This window comes from Amphiprion ocellaris, chromosome 15 (assembly GCF_022539595.1).
Source record: "Amphiprion ocellaris isolate individual 3 ecotype Okinawa chromosome 15, ASM2253959v1, whole genome shotgun sequence".
Taxonomy (NCBI): Eukaryota; Metazoa; Chordata; class Actinopteri; family Pomacentridae; genus Amphiprion; species Amphiprion ocellaris.
In genome coordinates this window covers 25475555-25496610 of record NC_072780.1, presented here as the reverse complement: position 1 = coordinate 25496610, position 21056 = coordinate 25475555, and the positions used below count along the sequence as shown (strand labels likewise).

The window sequence follows — 21056 nt, the reverse complement described above, 5'->3', positions numbered from 1 at the left end:
AAAGAAAAAACATTGAATGAGAAGGTGTGTCCTAACTTTTGACTGGTAGTGTGTTTAAAAGAATATCCACAACCATAATGCCAAGTCAACTAGAAAGGACAAAATGGAGTTTTCCGTTCATTCCCAAAGCCAATGGCTTTGATAAGTTTGTTGTAAATGAACAATATATTCTTTGAATTGTAGTGTTTTGTTTTTTTTTAAAAAGCATGGATGCATTAACACTTAGTGCAGCATACTTTATAGTCTGACTTAAGAAGGTGTTTATTCTGATACTTTGTCATAAATTGAACATTCTATTTGTAAAATTTCACAGATATATGTAACAGGATAAAACTATGAAGTGATAACATTTCGGATTTGAAAGGTTAGCTTAATGTTTTGCAACAACAGTTGAGGGGCCAACAGTTACAGAGGAGGGTGTTGTGACCATGTTTCACATTTGCTCGATTTTTAGGTGTTTATGGTGATCTTCCATGCTACTTGGTTAATGCTGTGTGTGAAGCATCCATGTTTCAGAATTTGTAGCTTCAGTACCGCAATATCTATATTTTAAAACACTGGCTACTGTCACGGCTACATCTTTGTGTTCTATCAGAATCAGCTTTATTGACTTTCAGTTCATGAAGTTCCTGGATTTCCCAGTTGCCTTGAACGTGTATCTATCGAAAAGCTGCTTGAACTGTCGTAAACAATCCTATAAATTAGTGTGCTACTCGAGAGAGGCTCCTCTCTTCGTCTGCTTTCTGCTGAAGTGCAGTAGCGAAATGTGCACGATGGGTAAGTAGGAACAACTACGTTAGTGAACCGCTTCAAACTGCTCATGGTACAGAGCGAGACAGACGATAGTCATGGTTAACTATTGCTGAATTTATCTGGCAGCTCAAACAGGATATTCTCATATTTTGGGGCAACACGTTGTCGTCCTTCATTTAGCATAGCAACCTAGCTGCCACGCCGCGTGATGCTCCGTGTGTTCAAAGGGCTCCGTTAAACATTTAACAGGACAACGCACCCACTTACTGCAGTCAAAATTAAAACACAGCTGAGTTATCAATAACAAAAGCTAACCTTTTAAAAATCAGGTGAACTGCGACCAGATACTACAGCTAATTTACAGTGCATTCTGACATGTAGGTCTAATGACATATTGATAAATATGTTCTTAAATTGCTTTAATTATTAACTGCACTGATTAATTACCGCACCAAACCTCAGTTACAAGCAAAAGACATTAAATATTATACTATATTTAGCCAACAGGCGAGAACTCTGGAAACTTTAATACTGAGGGAAATTCAGAGATTTTGAACATTTCAAAATGTGATGGCAACAACTTCCAATGTTGTTGTTCCAAATGGCTATAAACACATTGGATTTTGAGTAAAATGATATATCAGTGAGATATAATTGTTGGATCTAAAGTCTCATTAGTCTGATCTCTATATATCAATCACTGCATCCTGTGCCACAGTGCTGATTAGAGCAGTGGAATTTTCCTGTGCGGTGGGCTGATTCCAGGCCAGCAGTGGCTATAGAATATCAGGTTTTGCTTTCACCTCTGCATTGTTAGTTGTTGAACGGTGACAATGAGACCTGGCACACTCAATAAGTTATTTAGTTTTTATCTTTTTCAGGCGTACACCAAGTTTTAGTTCCTAACTGGTATAACACAATTGCAGACTTTCTGATCAGCTTTTCCAGCTGTAAAGGAACCTTTCTTTTGCAGGATATGACCTAATTGTTGATTGTGGTGAGGCGCTGGTGTCCCACAGTTTGTGCTGCCACTGTTGTGGTTGAGGTGAGTTTCTGTGTTCTTTGTTGACTGTAACATTTTAATGCACTTGTCCATAAAATATATCTTCAAAATACACATTTAGAATATTTGAGTTGTTAATAAGGCATAGATATGCTCCTGGATAGTAAGGACAGGCCTCAGAGAACAATGTATACAAAGCAGAAGCCTGGCAGTGGATACATATTATTTTTCATTAAATGGAAACAAGCTGTCATGGTATCTTTTTTTTGGCACAGTAGGAGCTCTGGTCCTGTCAAGTGGACTGTAGAGCTCATACAGTGCACAGAGCAAAGAATCCTCTTGCAACCCACTGCTGCTTATTCTATGCAGCAGTGTTACTAATGGGAACTGACAGTTGTTAGATGTTGCAAGTAGTTGATGGTTTTAATGTCGATAAATTTTAACTGTTCTGTGTCACTATCCACTAGGTTTTGGAGATGGCTGTAGTCCTGCTCGGTAAGTTGTGTTTCAGAAACTGTATGCTGTTAAATAACAGTTATGATGATTGGCTTCATATGTTCAACTGCTCTGAAGTGTGAGTGACAGCTGCCTTTCTGAACAACGTGCTGCTCTGAGAACTGTATATGTTGATTGTCCATTTTCACCAACATTCTCACTGGCCTCGGCCCTTTGCAGGTTTCATCAGCGTCTTGGCCTTCTGCACAGATGCAGTAATATAATGTAAGTAAAGAGGGTGTGTATTGAGATCACTTTCTGTCATAATACAGCTGTACACCATAGTAATAAAACAACCAACAGGTGATTGCTATGACTAGAGATGTGAAAGGAAGAAAATTTAAAGTAAAAGTTACCAGTCAATTGTAATACAAGAGAAAACTAGTGCTACTGTAGTACACAATGACAGCACTGTGTGGTATCTGCAGCCAGTTCGTTCATCAGCTGGTTTGTTCAAACTTCAGTGCTAGAAAAAGTCAACATCTGGCATCGTTGGTCTCCATGCCACCTGTGTTTGGGGTCCTGGTATGTGTGTTGAAACATGCATCTACGCTGATTAGCATGAAAGTTGGGGCTTTATTGTTGTTGTTTTTTTCTTCCTTTCTACAATTTGTATGTCTCAGGGTTTTCAGGCACAATGCAGCATGTGCTATGCTGGGTTCAGTGCACTTTTTGGGGGAGTCATGGATGACAGAATGGACAAGGTGTTGCAGCTTTATTTAGTGTAACTCAACTATGAGTGATGTGGACAGAGACAATCCCAGTGTTTAAATAGAAGCAGTTATGCTGCAGGATGACCTGATCCCAGACATTAGCTGGGATTCCACAACAAAGCTGAGTATTGGCAGAGAGTTATTAAGAGTGAGCTGGTTATATGGTGTCAGCTAGTGAAAGCTGAGGTCTATCCCGACAGACCTTTCACTGTGGAGTCATGCGGCTGGAAGTGCCTCAGATTAAATCTGCAGTTTTGTTTGATACACTTTAGTAGCAGGCTGTGGCTGTGGTACCATACATGTCATTAGGATCCGAGCACCATAGAGTGGTGCGAGAACCCTCTTGAAATGCGAGGAATTAATTTTGGTTTTTATTCTTTGGCAGACTTTCCATTTGGACTTTTGAAGGCCTAAAAATACTGAAACGCGCAAAACTTTGCACACACATCTGGACTAGTGAAAAATGTTATATTTTAGAGGAACTGCACACTGTGTGGCAAAATGGCTCATTAGTTCCAGCTGGGAAATTTTAAACAGGAACTACTACCAGTACATGTCACTTACAGCTTTGAAATTTGATATGGATAAGTAACTCTTCAAGACGCACGGAAATGGAATTGGCAGCCATACCTAAACCCCAACAAGATATCGGCCATTTTGAACTTTGTCATATTTTGGGTGATTTAGGACCAATTTTTGCACATTTGGTACAGCTGTAAACTCAAAGTGAGTAACTCCAACAGAGCTCAAATTTAGCCAGAACTATCCTGTACGTGCTCCAGTTGGTCTCAAACTTTACATGTGTGATCAGACTCCTCTCCTGATGATGTTCACAGGTCAATGGCAATATAGAGTCACAGTCATAGCGCCAGCTGCTGGACATTTTATATGTTTCGCCACGAAACAGGAAGTGCTGTCTAACTAGACTGTACATGCTCCAGTCTGCCTCAAACTTTACATGTTTGATCAGAGTCGGGCCCTCATCAATTGCATAGGTGTGAGCCAAAATAGCTCAATAGCACCACCTGGAAAATTTAAACCAGGAGCTACTGCCAGTACGTGTGACCTACAGCTATGAAATTTGGTAGGTGTAAGTAACTCGTCAGCGCACAGAAATGTAATATTAAAAGTTAAGTTGTCTTTTGTAATATTTACTTACTGAACTTGCTGAAAAGTAAACCTAGTTGTAATTGGGCTGTTGTGCCTGTAAGCTTTAAATGCCGCTGAGCTGCTGCTGTCCACAGTAACTCTCTCCGCTCTGTTCAAGCAGCAGCTTGGAGATTGTTAAGAAGTGACTGCTGGTCAACATGTAGTTTCATAACTATTTACCGTAATTTCCAGACTATTGAGCGCACCCACTAAATATTCTAAATCTAAATCTAAAAACAAAAACAATTTTGTACATATATAAGCCGCACCATCTATAAGCCGCAGGTGTCCACATTATGACATGAGATATTTACACAGAATTTTTTTTTAACCTTTAATTAAATGAATGTTTTTTTCCGAACAGTGCCTGTAACACGGCAGTAAAACTATTGAGTCAGTTCTTCACGTGGCTGACTCCAACGTCTAATTATCGATTCATTGATGCCAGGCTAACATGCAGCAGTTCTATTTCCTTCTTCGACAGGCAGATCGATTGCCTTTAACTTAAAAGCTGCATCATATGCATTTCTTCTTGTGTTTTCCATGATGAAGGTGTGTGCATGAAGCGCAAAATCACCAATCTGAAGAATTTAGTGTGAGTGCGTTTGATTTCATGTGAAGAGTTTCATTGGTCCACTGTGACCTGTTTGGTAATTTTATTGGTCTGATGTGACGAGGCTAAACGTATTGGCGGCATGAAGCTCACCTGTAGAAATCTATACATTAGCCGCATTGTTGTATAAGCCGCAGGGTTCAAAGTGTGAAAAAAAAGTAGCAGCTTATAGTCCAGAAACTACAGTAATACTTTTTTTTTTTTTTTTTTTTGTTCGTTTTCTGACAACAGAAACCAATATGTAAATGAGAACTGCTTTATTGGGAATCTGGCCGAGATAGATTGCAGCCCTTTGCAACCTTCTATAGAATAAAGTGGATATAGTTAATGAATGGATGGATTGAAGTGTATAAAACATTCAAAACACTTAAAACACATTTTCATGTTGTATAATCTTTAACAAATAGTTTTTGGCAGTGTGAGAAATTCATAATTTAATGGTGTTTTACTCAAAGTTGTCATTTGCCTTTAGGTCATGGCAGAAACATGAGTCTTGTGAAGTCATACTTTGGTAAGTGAGGTTTTCTTTTGTAAATGTTTTTTTTCCAGTAATGGTATGAACACAATGTGAGCACTGTGGTATCTGCAGCCAGTTGGGTCATCAGCTGGTTTGTTCAAAAGCCAGTGCTAGATCAAGTCAACATCTGGCATCGTTGGTCTCCATGCTGCCTGTGTTTGGAGTCCTGGTATATGTGTTGAAACAAGGCATCTTAGGAGCATCTCAATTTTAACGTTTTATATTTCATGCTAATGCGACTCATCAGGTTTTTTTTTTTCCTATAATGGATCATGAAATATGTGGTCCTAGAAATAGTTCTTACCCAACCACAATATAAAACCAGCACAGTGGATACTATGTATTTCGCACCATAGTAAATCCATCATAGGCTTTGTCTTAGTGGTTGAATGTGATCCAAGTGGCTTTTAACAGTGAAAAATGGTGTTGTAATAAACAATATGCATTTCTTGTCAACACATCCCTTCTCTTATGTCCTGAATATTGTTCGTATAGGTTTGTGTTGCAGCAAAGGATGATTTCCTGATCCCAGACATCAGTAAGGATTCCACAACAAAGGTGAACATTGAACTAAGAGTCATAGAAATGAGCTGGCTAAATGGTGTCAACTAGTGGAACCTGAGGTCTATCCCGACAGACCTTTCACTGTAGGGCCATGTCGTTGGAAATGCCTCAGAGAGTAAATCTGTAGTTTCGCTTTACCCACATGTTCACTGCTATGAGCATTGTGGGATATTACTGCAGAACACTAATGTCTGATGAAAACATGATTTATTTTAATGTATACAATAGCTAATGAGGTGGTTGGGGGGGCTGGCAGGGTTCTTCCATTATTTATTCCATAAATAATGGAAAGACATGGTTTCTCTGCCATTAGAGTTCTCAACCACCCTGGAGAGAATGGATACTGAATAGGCGAGATTGTAAGCGATAGTTATCTTTATATTTTGGTGAACACACAATTGCGTGTGCCGGTATTGTATTGAATAAAGGGACACGGAGTGTGGTTGCTAAAAGCTAACAAGACATCACAAAATGAAGCCAAAGACGCAGAGTGAGGCAGCCTACTACAAACTGTATGCAAAGATGCATACAGAGGAAACTGATTGCAACTGACTTTATCATTTAAGAGTTGTAGCAGTGAGAATTGACTTGACCATATCCCCAAAAATCAATGTGTTTCAGGCCTTTAGTGTATGGGAGTAGTGGCGATTTTGTATTTAGCAGTATTCATGTATTTAAATTAGTGCCAATACATAGTCGAATCCTGAGCTCAACCTCAGCTGTTAGGATATTATTTTACTGTCAGTTTCTTAAAACCTTAATGCTTTTAGTTTTACATTCTTAGAAAAAATTAAAACTACTGGCATTATTGTGTATATAGGGTGTTTCCCATGACTAGACCATAACTAGAATGTGACTGTACATTACACTCATTTAAGTTACTGTAAAGTAGCTTCCAAAATATGGCAACATGTACCATAGCCACAATAAAAAAATTATTTTATTGTTGTTGAAGTTAAACTATAATTCCACATGGATATAATTTACCATTTACATTTTTGAACAAATCGTAAATGATTTATTTATATGGGCAATTTGAGAAGCTTAAGTTAATGTTTTATTAGTAACTCCCTGAATCTTGATATACTGTCCAATCCTGTGTATTACATGCATAGATTGCTTTCTCAAACTGTGACTGAGGTGGGTATGTCTGAAGAGACTGTGAGGAACATTATTGTAATGATGACTTATGTCTAAATGATTGAATACAATCACTAAACAGATTAATGAAACCAAGTGTTGCATATTCCTTATGTGAAAAAGGCTCAGAATATTTGTATTTGATCTTGCTTTAGTAACACAATCAGCTGGCTTGGAAGGTGAGCTATCTACAGACAGATCAGAGCAGAAACCTTTATCAAGAAGCCAAATGCAGTTACAATATCCAGTAGCTTAGGGAGGATGAGAACTGGAGCCTGGCTACTGCACCTCAGCTTTTTTTTTTTTTTTTTTTTTACAAAAAGCCAACAAAGACAAAATAAAATAATGGATAAATAGGCCACTGGGTTATTCTTGAATAATTTCGTAAACCTGTTTGTTTCAGATACCTGGAAGCACTGATGAGGAACGTCGGTAACCTTTCACTGTAAGTAAAGTGCTCACAGTGTTGTTTCGGTTTGGTCACATACCAAGGCTTTCAGGATTCATTGTTCTTGACTTGCTGTGGACTTGACCAGAAAACAAAAACCATCCCAGCAGGCTTCTGTAGCAGCCTGCTTAGAAGACTTGCTGGGAACATGATGCCATCTATAACCACATTTCATCACATCATCTGTACAATTGTCAAAGTGATGCATTAGAACTTTTTGAGTGCAATGTCCTTTACTTTCAGATGCAGCAGCTTGATACAGATCACTGACCAGCTGCTAAGAGGGGTCCTGACTGTCGTGTCGCTGACTGACTTTGATTTTGATTCCAAAATCAACTGTACTACTGCAAATCAGACTGTTGATGATAACTCTGATTTCGCCTTGTCTGTAAAATAAATAAATGTCAGTACTGGTCTGCTAATCTCTCCCAGTTTGTACGTATTACAGTATAGCAATGGTCTTAATGACACATAGAAGGAATGTGTAAGCACAGTTTTGCAGTTTCTCAAAAGAGAATCTGAGCCCTTACGTCTGTCTGGAGAAGCCTGAAATTGCTCTCAAAGCTCACTGAAGTTGTTACCTTATTTTAACTGAGATCCAGGGAAACTAGCATGTCTGAGTCCAAATGTCAACGGGCTCAATTAGCACTCACTGTCACTCAAATCAGGAATTTGTACATGTAAAATGGTATGTCGTGGGCTTAAATGATATTTACCTTGATGCACTTCAAGTCATTTTATGAAGTAGGTCATTCCATATAAAATCAACCACATCTGTTCCTATCATGCCAGATTTAATTGAAAAATTTGAAGCCACTTATATGTACTTTAAGGGCCTGTAACTGAAAATATTCACAATATCAAGTTAAAAATTTGCATGACTTCATTAGATATGCTGAAGTTATTGTTTAAAAAAATAACTGCTTCAGGTGGGAGGTTCTGATTTCCCTGGAATGACCCATCAGCCTCAAGTGCCTCTGACTCATGGGAAGGTGCTGGTGTACTGTAATAGCAAAATCCCTCCACTGAGGAGCAGTGTATTTCCACTAACAGAGTGACTGACCCTTGCTGACTGGAAGTTGATCAATTATAAATTATTTCCAGTACTTGAACAGGATAAAAGTAAGTGACACTATTTTTCTTAACTTCAGACAGGTGAGCTGTCACACAAAGTTTATCAGCTGCAGTTAAGTCATTTGTTACGTAACAGCTTCATCAGAGCTGTGAACATTTTCAGTTTTCTTGTTGGTACAGATTGCCATCACCTGCAGAGATCATATATAAAGTAGGCTGTTAGCTACTTAGTGATCTTGCTATTTTAGATTTAATATTTTGTTTGTTAGTCCATTATTATGAATTGTATTATGTACATCACTTGATGTACTGTCCTGTCTCGTGTGTTTGGCAAATATCTGTAGGGTTCCATGCCTCTCCATCACTGTGATGTTTGAATGTTGCTGTGGGGAACGTAACTGTCAAAGTGACCTACTTACACATGACACAACTGTCACGTTAACAGACTGATAAAACAGTAGTCTTATATATGAGGGCTTACCTAACTTTATGAAGCCTCTAAACCTCCTTTATAATTTAGGTGAAAATTGGAATTTTGACTCCAAATGCTCACCAACAAGAAAATTGATAGATTAGCCTTATACCATCATGGTCTAGAACTGGGTTACAGTGCTTTTCACATGAGGATTAGGCATTAGGCTCCTGCAGGAGCTCTCATGGGTCTTGTTGAACTGCCTTCAATCTCTATGTAGGGTAGCCAGTCACGTCCTCAGCATCACAGTTCTGGTCTCGAAATGAAACAAATATGGACAAAGGGCACTGATTTAGTGTCTCCTTAAAGATTGCTTCGTTGTTAAGATAGAATGTGCTGCAAAAGCGTTACATTTTCTCAAACTATTACCTTCATGCTTTAGTAAAATAATATTTAACCTTCTAATGTCACACTACATGATCAATTTAGTGTAATTTGACATAACATAAAGTGCAATTAGTTACATAATAGTTGTTTCTTTACAGATTTTTTTTTTTACAGTTGCCCGAAAAAAACTGCCCAGCTGAGGCCAGCCACAGCCTTGCCTGCACTATCGTCTCCTTTCACTGCACTAGCGCCCAGATACTCTTATTTGCAGCATCCCTCTGTCTTCATGCTTCATCTCTCTCTTAGATGATACATTTCAACTATCTGAGCTCTTTTTAGGACATAGTCTGGGAGTTTTATATTCATTGTTGGTGCACTACCCACTACACACCAACACAGCATGATTAATTGATTTAGAGCATTTGAGTCATCGTAATATGTGGTACCTGAAATTGTTTCTCCTTAAGCCATAGCACAGGGAGGAAAGCCTGTGTGGATGGCATACTGATGTGTCCTGAACAGGGGCAGTTCAGCCTCTGTGTATAAAACCTGTGCCAGGCCAGCAGTCAGGATGCCCATCAATCTGTGGACGTGTCACAAGTCAGTGTTTAGTGAGTGGATGGTGTTGTACCAGGGTTTTATGGGGAGGACAGAGTGTGTTTATGACTCAGTTAAGTAAGGAAGTTCTATTATTCAGTTAAATCCAACGTCATCATAGTTTGACAGTTACAAGTTAGTGAATAGAGCTTATGTTGCTGTATTGCTATTGACAAAGTTTATCTCGCTGTATTGCTATTGACAAATTCAAAATCTGTATAGGGGCACCAAGGTAATGTGGTGGGTAGCACCAACGTCTAACAGCTAGATGGTCCTGGGTTCAAATCTTGGCCTGGGGTCCCTACAGAGGACAAAACGGTGTATAGAAAATGGAAAATCTGTAAGAAGAGACACTGCAAACATGGTTAATTTAATTATTCCAGAAAACACAGAAACAGCTTGGTTTCTATTCCCCAATGACAGACGATGACATGCCATTATGCAGCCTCATCATGTGTCCTTAGTCCCATTGCTGACTTCAGCCCACACATCTTCCTTCAGTTCTGCTCACAGATAACTAATTTAACACAGACAGCTGAGCTATGACAGGCAGATAGAAACGAGTGGCATTACTTGAAAGAAAGAGCTGTTTCTATATGTGCAACGAAATAGTCCCAGTTACAATACGCAATGCAGAAACTTTCAGCAATACCAAAACATAAATGTGTATTTCTGACCCCAATGCAGTGTATGTGGGATTGGGTCAAAACAGACTACTACAGTGTCTGTTCATGATAAAGATGGAACACATCACCCAGTGCACAGGGTGCCTTCCGGATGTGCTTATCAAAACTGGCAAAAATCAAAAATGGAATACAGACTGCTGTAGAAGAGTGCATTGGATTGGGATCCAACAGATCTTGCAGGTCCCAATGCAAAGTCCCAGGATTTACCACAACAAGAAGAATGGAGTCAGCAAATGAAGTTGAGAAGAAGAGTAAAGTGGGGTTTTGCAACAGAAAAGCAAAGCAATTCAAGTCTAACGTGGATAACGTTTCCAAGTTTCGAGTAACAAAAGTTGAAAAGAACTAGACTTGAACAGATGTGCATAGTGTTGGTACACGATGGGCACAAACCTGGCACTTCTGGCCTGGGGAGACAGCTGATGTGTTCTCCCACATCAAAGTAAAGTCTCATGCAAAGATAAAGCACTTCTGCACATAGCAGGCAAGATACTACTGAGAAATGTATGATGGTCACACATCCAGGGAGAAATGGATAAAAGAAACAGTCCCACTCTGGGGTTTAGACTGTACGTCAGTAGGTAAGTAGCATAGACTGTATGATAAAGATGGACGTAGCATCTGGGTCCAAAACCGAAGCCTACCTGGAAGTGTCAAACACTTGCAATATCACACCATCCGCCAGGGGCTGGCTCCAAAAAGCTCTGGCTCCATAGACCCCAATTCATCGAGGGAAAAACTAAAATTTGATAGACTGCTTTTCTACGGCTCAGGATTTTTTTTCGTTAGCTGTTATGGTCAAAATGAGAGATCAGGTGGCCAATCTTAAAATAAACCAATACTGAATTTTATATAGAGTGTTAAAGTTTTGCAAAGCCAGAGGGTGGAGCTACTTGATTGACAGTCTGGTCTGGAATGATTGATAGGTCCTGTGGAGGAGGTAGCAGAGACGCTCATTCACCGTAAATTCTGCTCTCGTATGGATTAACTCTGATATGATCACTGTTGATTTATTTATCGGTGGAGCAGCAGAACATTTTCCACAGACAGTTTTCCTGCCCGTTGGCTTGTTTTAACCAGTTTTCTACCTTCGACTGATTCTACCAGCAGACACTGAAAGGACTCTGATAGTTTCGTGTTTATTTTCAGTGCTGGTTTTAATGCACTTTATATGCAACTTTAGTGTCAGATATAATGTCTGCTATGCACTCAAAATGTTGTTGGAGTTTACGTGTGTGTGTTGACCAGAAAAGAGCGTTAGCATCCATTAAATATTAGCTTTAATGTGATTTAGCGAGGACTGCACAGTGGTGCAGTGGTTAGCACTTTCGCCTTGCAGCGAGAAGATCCCTGGTTCGCGTCCTGGCTTTCCCGGGATCTTTCTGCATGGAGTTTGCATGTTCTCCCTGTGCATGCGTGGGTTTTCTCCGGGTACTCCGGCTTCCTCCCACAGTCCAAAAATATGCTGAGGTTAATTGGTCATTCTAAATTGCCCGTAGGTGTGAATGTGTGAGTGATTGTTTGTCTCTGTATGTGGCCCTGCGACAGACTGGCGACCTGTCTAGGGTGTCCCCTGCCTTCACCTGAGACAGCTGGGATAGGCTCCAGCCCCCCCGCGACCCTAATGAGGATTAAGCGGTGTATAGATAATGGATGGATGGATGGTGATTTAGCGATGCTAACCGAGCTAGCTGCTCAGTCACAGCCTGATTAAAGCTAATGTAGCATTGAGCTAACGATGTTTGTGTTTCATGTTAGCAGCTGAAGTGTGTTGTGTTCGTGTAATGTGGTATATTTAGTTACTAAAACTGTCAGTGGAGATGCTGGTTCACATTAAAGTAATGTTTAGAAAACCTAAATGTGATTAAAACAGTAACATTAAGGTTCTATGTTGTCAGTAGTCCTGAATATCTGCTGAGTCTCTGAATTTAAACTGGAGAAAACAGTAAATCTGCTCTCTAGTTGTTAACATTGTTTAATGACTGATTCACATGTTGTAGTACTTATTCCTGCAGTGTAGATTTATATTTAAATTGCGGCACAGATAAGCTGAAAAATAAAATCCTCTCCCCTAAAGCTAAAGTGACTACAGGCCTTTCTGTCTTTCAGTGCTTGGAAAACTATATGACAGAGGAAATCTTTTCAGGGATACTTTAAAATGAACCTCTGCTGTTGATGCTGATACTGTGACGTCTGTCTTCATCTCAGGTGTCTCATGTTCACTGTGAGGATCTTCTGAGTGAAGCCAACAGAAAGAAAACCTCATCTGGTTGTGAAGAAGCAGACTGAATGGACGACATCCTCAGTGAACCACTTCCTGTTTACCTTTCACTTACAGAGGGACAGACCAACTGTTTCAGTAGTTTATTATTCTTTGTTCTTAATCTTCACAGGTTCCATTAATCACCTTTAACTTCATCTCTGCTGTTGTAGCATAAATACAGCATAAAAAGTCCATGTTATTTATAGCAGATATGCTGCATTAAAACATCAACACATTCAGGTCAAGAGCTTCATTATTTCATTTATTGCACATTTAAAAACTACATTATTTAACAATTCTGAACTGTAAAGATGTGTAAACACATGTAATAAATGGATGAAATAAACAATGTGTTGCTGACAGTGAGTGTAAACACTGACCAGTCACAAAGCAAGTTGTATTAGGAAGAAAGGAGCTGAATCTGCAGCATTATTTTTATGACTGGAAGGATGAGGAGGACATCAGTGCTGCTCTTCCTCACAGTGATGAAGGAGAAAAGACTCATCAGACAACCACAGCTGGATGTTCATGTTCTCTGTAGCTCTCAGTCCACATCAGACCAGATGTCCCCAATGATTCAGACCAAGGCGGGAAGGAAAAGACACTAACAGTGAGGAAAAGATCTCCAAGGTTCTTTCATTCCAACTGCTGGAACATATTAACTATCAGAGTGAAGATTGCAGAATATGAATGGAACACAATAGAGTGTTGTATGTCCTATTTTTTAATGTTATGGAAATTTGTTTTCCTGGTTGAGGCCAAATAACATTTTACTGCCTCAGATGGACAATAAAGTTTATTCTGTTTTATTCTAATGTATCATTAGCATTAACATGAGCTCCACACAGTTATCTGAACATACACTGTTGTGGAGAAAAATACTGTCTGAACCAAAGAACAGAGATATTAACTCAGAACTGAACTGTTCTTCATTCACTGAACAGAGAGATCAACATTCATCAGTAACAGAGTTCTGTGGAGGAACATTAACATAGATTCATTTCTATCTGCTGATAATTAACGAACTGCACCTCGAGACAGCAGTTATCGATCTGTTATGATTGAACCATTATGATTGATCAGCTGTGACCTGCAGGATATTTATCTATAGCTAACAGTTAACTAATTTACGATGCTGACAACCTGATTTAGCATCAGTGTGAACACAAAGTTAGGAAACGTAACTTGAGATTTACAGAACAACTTTAAAACATGATGTTAGAACATGTTTATATCAGAGGTTACAATCTGATGTTATCTTACAGTTATCTTCAGCTACAGTAACGTAGGTCATTGCTTTATATGTGATATTCTCCAGTTGTGGAGAAGAGTACAACTAGTAACAAAGATGACTTTAACACTTATCTGTACAGTTTATCTTCACTTTTGGAGGCTAACGTTGTTAACCGCAGCGTCGGTAAACAATGGAAGCTGGTAAATGTGGGCGGGACAGAGAGTCCTCTCACCAATCACTGCTCTCGGCTCCGCCCTTGTTGTCGTCACTGGTTCCAAAAGTCCAAGATGTCAACCAGGAAGTAGCAAAATCCGGGCTTCATTTTCTCAGTGCGGAAGCCAACGAGTGACGTCACGGGTGCTACGTCCATCTTTATATACAGTCTATGGCAAGTAGCTACAGCACATGTTACCTACCATCCTTTGTTATATTTCAGCTGGCGGCTTGTGGAATGTGATTTTGTGCTTCCCTTCTGCCTATTCATCTGAATATCCAATAAAGACAAGAATGACAAAAATATTCTCCACCAAAAAAATTTTGAAAATGGAGGTGACTAGGATTTTTTTTGAACACTTTATTTCTATATTTTTTTTGTTTCCTTACATTACATTTATGTTTATAGAATACAAAGAACAAATTCCCTTCTCCCACCCACCCCTGGTTTACATAAAGAACAAAGAAAGGGATACAATAATCATGCTAATCATGACCATGAAATTAAGATGAATGGGCTCTATAAACATTTAAGTAAATGCATTAAGTCAGCATGGAAATAAATAAATAAAACAAGTTTTCCTTCACTTGACTGCATAGCATCATAAATTGCACTGACACAAAGTTTGATGAACATTTTAAGATGGATACAGTTTTTTTTTACATATTCAAAGAAAAGAGACTAGGTCACTAAAGTTTTCCTGGCAATTGGCTCGACTGGATCTCAGTTTTTCTAGCTGCAGCATAGAAAGCATTTCCCTAATCCAGCCATGAAAAGAGTGAGGTTTATCAGATTTCCGCTGGAGAAGGATAGGTCTGCGGGCCATTAATGAGGTGAAGGCTATTGCAGGGACAGTGATCTCTAGAGGAGGAATCCCAAAGATCGAAATGAGTGGAGAGGGTGTTTTTGATTTCCTACACATGTACAAAAGGACCTCAGAGATGTTTTCCAGAAACTATTCAAAGACTGGCAATTCCAAAACGTGACCTGTAGTAGCTTGACTCTGATGACATTTTGTGCAGGTTGGACTGACATTAACATATATTTTTGCAAGATAGATAGATAGATAGATACTAATATTAATCCCAAGGGAAATTCAAGGTTCAAGCTTGTCATTTGAGTAGTGTAGATGATGCTATACCTTCAACTGAATCAGGCGTTGTCTAATACAAATGGAGGAAGTGTGGATATTTTCTAGACTGAGTTGCCAGGACTCCTCAGAGAGTTCCATATTTAAGTCCTGCTCCCATGCGTTTTTCTCCATGAGAGTAGGCTGATGTTTTGTATCATGGTGTCTATCTTAGAGATGTTACCTTTTGTATAAGGGTTAAAGGCCAGGATGTCATCAACAACATTTTTACTAGGAGCCCTTTGGAGCCTACAATACTTAATAGCAAAACCTCTAATTCGTAGGAACCTAAAAAAAAATGAGTTTTTAAAAAGACCTGTCCATTTCTATACCACATTTTGAAGGTTGGATCAGTTTGAGATGATGGAAAAACATGATTGTTCACCAGGGGAGAAAACAAGCTCAACTGGGTCATGCGAAAGTGTTTCCTAAACTAGAACCAAATCTTTAAAGAGTACTTAACAACGGGATTAGGGATTTGAGGATGTGTCCCTACAGGTTTGTTGAGCTCAATAGTGAGATGGGAAAAGCTGCCAGGCTGTTGTTCAATTCCATATTTAGCCAGACTGGGCCCTGGTTATTTTCCCATGTGGAAATCCAGTATGTTAACTTACGTATGTTTGCTGCCCAGTAGTAGTTAACAAAACTAGGCAGACCTAGACCTCCTGCTGAGCTGGGCTCCTCCAAAAACTGTTTCCTTATTCATGGCACAGATTTGTTTCAAATGAAAGCAGGAATCAAGTTATCTATTGCTTTGACCACAGATTTAGGCAAAAATAAGGAATCATTTGAAAGAAGTACAGGCAGCATGGTAAAATTGTAATTTTAATTGTATTCACTCTTCTAGCCAACAAGATTGGTTGTAAGGACCACCAAGACAAATCTTATTTTGTATGTTCTAGTAAAGTTTTAAAGTTAAGGCTATATAGGTCTTAGTGATATTTACACCTAGGCAAGTGAATTCCAAGGACTAAATGGGAAAGAATGAAAAACTGTTGTTGCCAGGTGATTGACAGGAAAAAGAGCACTCTGGGAAAAGTTTACTTTGTAGTCTGATATTTTGCCATATGAGTTGAGTATATCAGTGAGCACTGGTAGGGATTGCAAAGGTTATGATAAATATATTAGAAGGTCATCTGCGTAGAGCAACACCTGGTGTGTTGTATCTTATCTAAGTCCCTCCACTGATCCTGTTATCCATTCTTAAGGAAATCGCTAAGGGTTCTATGGCCAGATCAAAAAGAAACAGTGACAGGCAGCAACCCTGTTTTGTACCACGATATAAAGGTCTTCCAAACTGATCTTTGGGATTTCGAGTCGTTCAAAGAAAGTCTGAATCTTGGAGTGGTTGAGAGAAGCCTGTGAGATGTAAAGAGTTGGTGTAGAACTGTTTGAATTGTTCATTTATAGTTGTGGGGTGGGTAGATATTAGTTCTTCAGATATAGGGATTTCAGTTATCATTAGTGTTGGGTGATACTGCAAGATTTGGTACCGATCCGATACCAAGTAAATACATGGCTGGTATCTCCGATACCGATACTCCAGACTAACTTTTGCAGTAGTAGACTTTTTAAGATAATTTTTTTGCACAGTTACTTTAGTAATGTCAAATATGATCTTTTAATCCCCCCCCAGTTATTGTGTTTCATAATAAAATGTGACAGACATTTTAAGTTTGTCGCACCCACCTGGTCCCACCTGGTTACAGGTGAAACACCTCATGTGCTGAACATTTGCTTATCGAGGGACATTTACCAATGATCCCTGAACGCCTCACAGTGCAGACTACGGTAGAAGCTGCTCAGTGGCTGGGTGATCAGACAGGTGTGAGAGCAAAATTTACTTTGAAAAGAGTGAGATAAAGTGTCCTCATTTCAGATTAGTCCAAGATGAAAGCGATTGATTTTATCCATGTTTTGTTTTGTGTGAGCGGAGAAAACAGTGCACGTAAGTGCGCTACGTCTTTTAAGAGCGCAGCGCATTTTTAAATTTTAAAGGCTGCAGTCAATTGTTTTCTTACAGTGGTTAGAAGCTAAAAATCATGATTGTGATGAATGATTATTTAATTTTGTACAGCACTTAGATAGATAGATAGATAGATAGATAGATAGATAGATAGATAGATAGATAGATAGATAGATAGATAGATAGATAGATTAAACCTTTATTGATCCGACAGCGGGTAAATTTACAATGTAACAGCAGCAGAAGATCAGAGCAGACTTCACCTGCTCAGAAAACTGAGGTCCTTCGGGGTGCAGGGAGCACTTCTGAGGACCTTTTATGATTCTGTGGTAGCATCAGCTATCATGTATGGAGTGGTCTGCTGGAGCAGCAGCATCACGGCTGCAGACAGGAAGAGACTAAACAAACTGGTAAAGAAAGCCAGTTCTGTCCTGGGCTGCCCCCTGGATCCTTTGGAGGTGGTGGGAGACAGGAGGATGATGACAAAGCTCTTGTCTATCATGGAGGACACCTCCCACCCCCTGCAGGAAACAGTATCATCACTGGGCAGCTCCTTCAGTGACAGACTGCTTCACCTGCAGTGTCTAAAGGAGAGATACTGCAGGTCCTTCCTTCCTGCTGCAGTCAGACTTTACAATCAAGCTCCCAGTAGCTCAGTTCACCCACCTACAAACTGTGCAATAAAAATGTAAATTATGATGCTGTGCAATTTCATAGGAATGTTGCTGTAAATATTGTATTCTTTTCTTCTAGAAGGAGAAAATATTTATATCTATGCACTGTGTGCATTGTGTGCTGCTCTCTTTTTTATTCTGTTCCATCTGCTGATGTTACATCTTCGTAATTGTCTCTGGTTCAGTATCTTCCTGCCTGCAGTCTGATCTGTCACGGCCGCTGCAGGTGATCTGCATGGACGAGATGACCTGCAGGACGAGGACCTTAAGGTAGCGTTTTTATGTTTCAACAGTGCAAACTACTTCCAGTGACAAGATACACTGGATACTGTATCCCCCCCGACCCCGTATCACGCGGACCTATCAAGCCTGACGTCACGCTTCACTTCGCCAGTGTTAGTAAACAGAAGACAAAAGCCAACGATATCCATGCTAATGCTATGCTAATGTTGTCGGACTCCGAAACAAGATCAAATTTCTCTCTGGCAAGATAAAGCATATCTAATGTGGTAAATAAAAAAGTAACAAGTCGAGTGTAGCCCAGTGTAACGGAGTAAGAGTAGCGTTTCTTCTTCAAAAATCTACGCAAGTAAAAGCAAAAAGTATGGCAGAGTAAAACTATTCTCAGAAGTACAATTAGTTTCAAAAAGTTACTCAAGTAAATGTAACGGAGTAAATGTAACTCAGTACTACCCACCTCTGCATTTAAGTGATTTTGCACGAGTGTACTCAAGTCTGTTGTTTACTGTACATGAGATCAAATAGCTTACAATTCCACCTCAAATTAATACAATTTCAGTGATGTAAGTCATGGGTGTACTCAGTTTCAACTGTATTTATTCAGCAGCATCAACACAGCTGAGTGTAATGCACCATGTTTCCGCCAGACTGATTGGTTTCCTGGTTTTGCTACAGCTTGCTTCCTTTCATTCAAACTCTTTTTGGTGCTCAGCCAGGCCATTATGTTCCAATGTCCATCCGGTCAGCTTCTGTCAGACCTGCTATTCACGCTCATGCAAACACATATTATCTACAGTAATGAAACTCAGTGAATTCAAAACAAGTAACTGCAGCCGCCACAGTTTAGAAAATTTTATGTATTCTGTCAACTTTTTAAATCAGTTATGTCACTTCATGGCCACTGAAACAAATCTGCAGAAAGATAACAAAACAGGCTCAACAGTCATTGGTCAGAAGGCCCTTTCAGACTGTATACATTTTGGGCTACAACTTAAGCTAAACAAGCATCAGTATTCAAGCAAGTAACCATTACTACTGTCCCACATTAGAGGGTTACTATGCTAACATTTAATCAAAAACAGCTTATCAAAAATGTTTTCAAATTCCAGGAGCAACCAAAGCTTTGTCTGCTTACAAATTATTACCATAGGATACAGATTAAAGCATGAAATACAGAGATGTGAGTGTGATGTACTGATACAAAATCTTTATAAAGGAAACTCCATACAGACTGGAGTCATACCGTCAAACTTGGGAGTCTTATCACTGGAAAAAACAAATCATCTTTAAAGGAATCTGCTCATTTAATAATAGATGTTAAAGATCCACACTGTAGGAAATTGTGTTTCAGGAAAAACTAGTGTCAACGTGTCAGTGTTTGTGAAAGGGTGTTACCCAGAAGCCTGTCAAATATCTTTTTTAGTGGGTCCTGTGTAGAAATGTGTACGTAAACCATCAAAGAAAAAGAGGTGCAGTTTTAAGACTTAAAGCCAGATAATGGTGTGTGGCTTATTGTCATTGACATAGTGTTTTGTGGATACATTCACAGAAGTACCACTGAGTTAGCAAAACTGCTCCTTTCTGGAATATATTCATTACCTTTCCACCATCCTTAAAGCTGAAATCATAAGGTGTGGCTGCTTGTCACTGATAAAACAGAAATGATAAATTAGTCTCTGTGTGTGTCCTTTAAAATGAAAACTTTGACATGAAGCCCAAGCATGAATTCAAAAACATAGTTCTCTATTCATCTGCATTGTATTGTCTCATACCTTTGTACATTTTGTAGACCTAGATTTTTAGGCAACATCCATCCATCCATTATCTATACACCCTATATTACCATTACTACCCACTACTCATTATCTATACTGAGAAGACAAGCAGCCTAACACAGTAACTAACAATAGTGTTAGCATTAGTTCATTGAATAAACCTGCTTTGTGTCAGCAGTTCAGGTTGCTATAGGATAGCGTTACGTTTGAACCGACAATTCAGTAAGGAAAAGATGTTTTACCTTGCCGACATGTTTCGATGGCATCTGCCGTCTTCATCAGAGCGTCATCTGACATGTGATGACGTGTCCTTTTTATCACGTGGCCAGTCTGACAGATCCGTCAGAATCTGTCAGACAGGCCACGCCCCCCGCCGTCCGGTGGTCTCTGGAGGATGGAATCCCAGGTATGCGAGAGGGCGTAGGCCCCCTTGTCCCGGTTCATGGAGCAGCTCGCCCGCTTTCTGATCTCGATGGCTTCCTTAATCCATCGTTGGTGTTTATTGGTCTCCGATGTTACAATCCTCCCCGTCTCAGTCCATAATGTGGTTATGTCTTTTGCGATAATCCGTGATGGCTGATTTTTTGTTTTCTTGATCGGCTTTTTCTTTTTGTGATCTTGTGAGTCGTCCAGTTGTTCCCTTTTCGCATTCTGTCTGGTGTTCCCTTCTTCTTGTGTTGAATGATCTGCCTGTTTCTCCAATGAATGTTTTTTCGCATGATTTGCACGGAATTTCATAAATGATATTGCATTTATTGTCCGGTTCTATTTTGTCTTTTGGATGGACTAATATCTGCCAGAGTTTTGTATGTGGTTTTACTGCTGTGTTGATGTTGTGTTTCTTCATTATGCAATGTATGGGTTCTGTTATCCCACGGATATATGGAATGGTGATTATGTCTTTATTTTTATTGTCCGATTTTTATGTGTTTTGTTTTTTTTCTTTTGTTTTTTCAATTTATTAGCTTGTTTTTTTCCTTTGTTTATGGCCCATATAGGATATTGACAGCATG

The 21056-nt window shown here is 39.3% G+C and overlaps 1 long non-coding RNA gene and 3 other non-coding genes across 4 annotated transcripts; all 4 read left to right on the top strand.

The window, feature by feature from the left end:
* The first annotated feature begins 715 nt into the window (after positions 1–715).
* On the top strand, positions 716–7817 carry LOC111580950 (uncharacterized). Its single transcript, XR_002747205.3, has 8 exons — positions 716–777; positions 1727–1798; positions 2224–2251; positions 2432–2476; positions 5199–5237; positions 5739–5801; positions 7351–7392; positions 7639–7817. It is a non-coding gene; the product is annotated as an uncharacterized LOC111580950 (long non-coding RNA).
* LOC111580954 (small nucleolar RNA SNORA8) lies at positions 2659–2796 on the top strand. Its single transcript, XR_002747209.2, has one exon. It is a non-coding gene; the product is annotated as a small nucleolar RNA SNORA8 (small nucleolar RNA).
* Positions 5297–5432, top strand: LOC111580955 (small nucleolar RNA SNORA8). Its single transcript, XR_002747210.2, has one exon. It is a non-coding gene; the product is annotated as a small nucleolar RNA SNORA8 (small nucleolar RNA).
* On the top strand, positions 5861–5994 carry LOC111580957 (small nucleolar RNA SNORA18). The gene has a single exon (XR_002747211.1). It is a non-coding gene; the product is annotated as a small nucleolar RNA SNORA18 (small nucleolar RNA).
* Positions 7818–21056: the final 13239 nt, after the last annotated feature.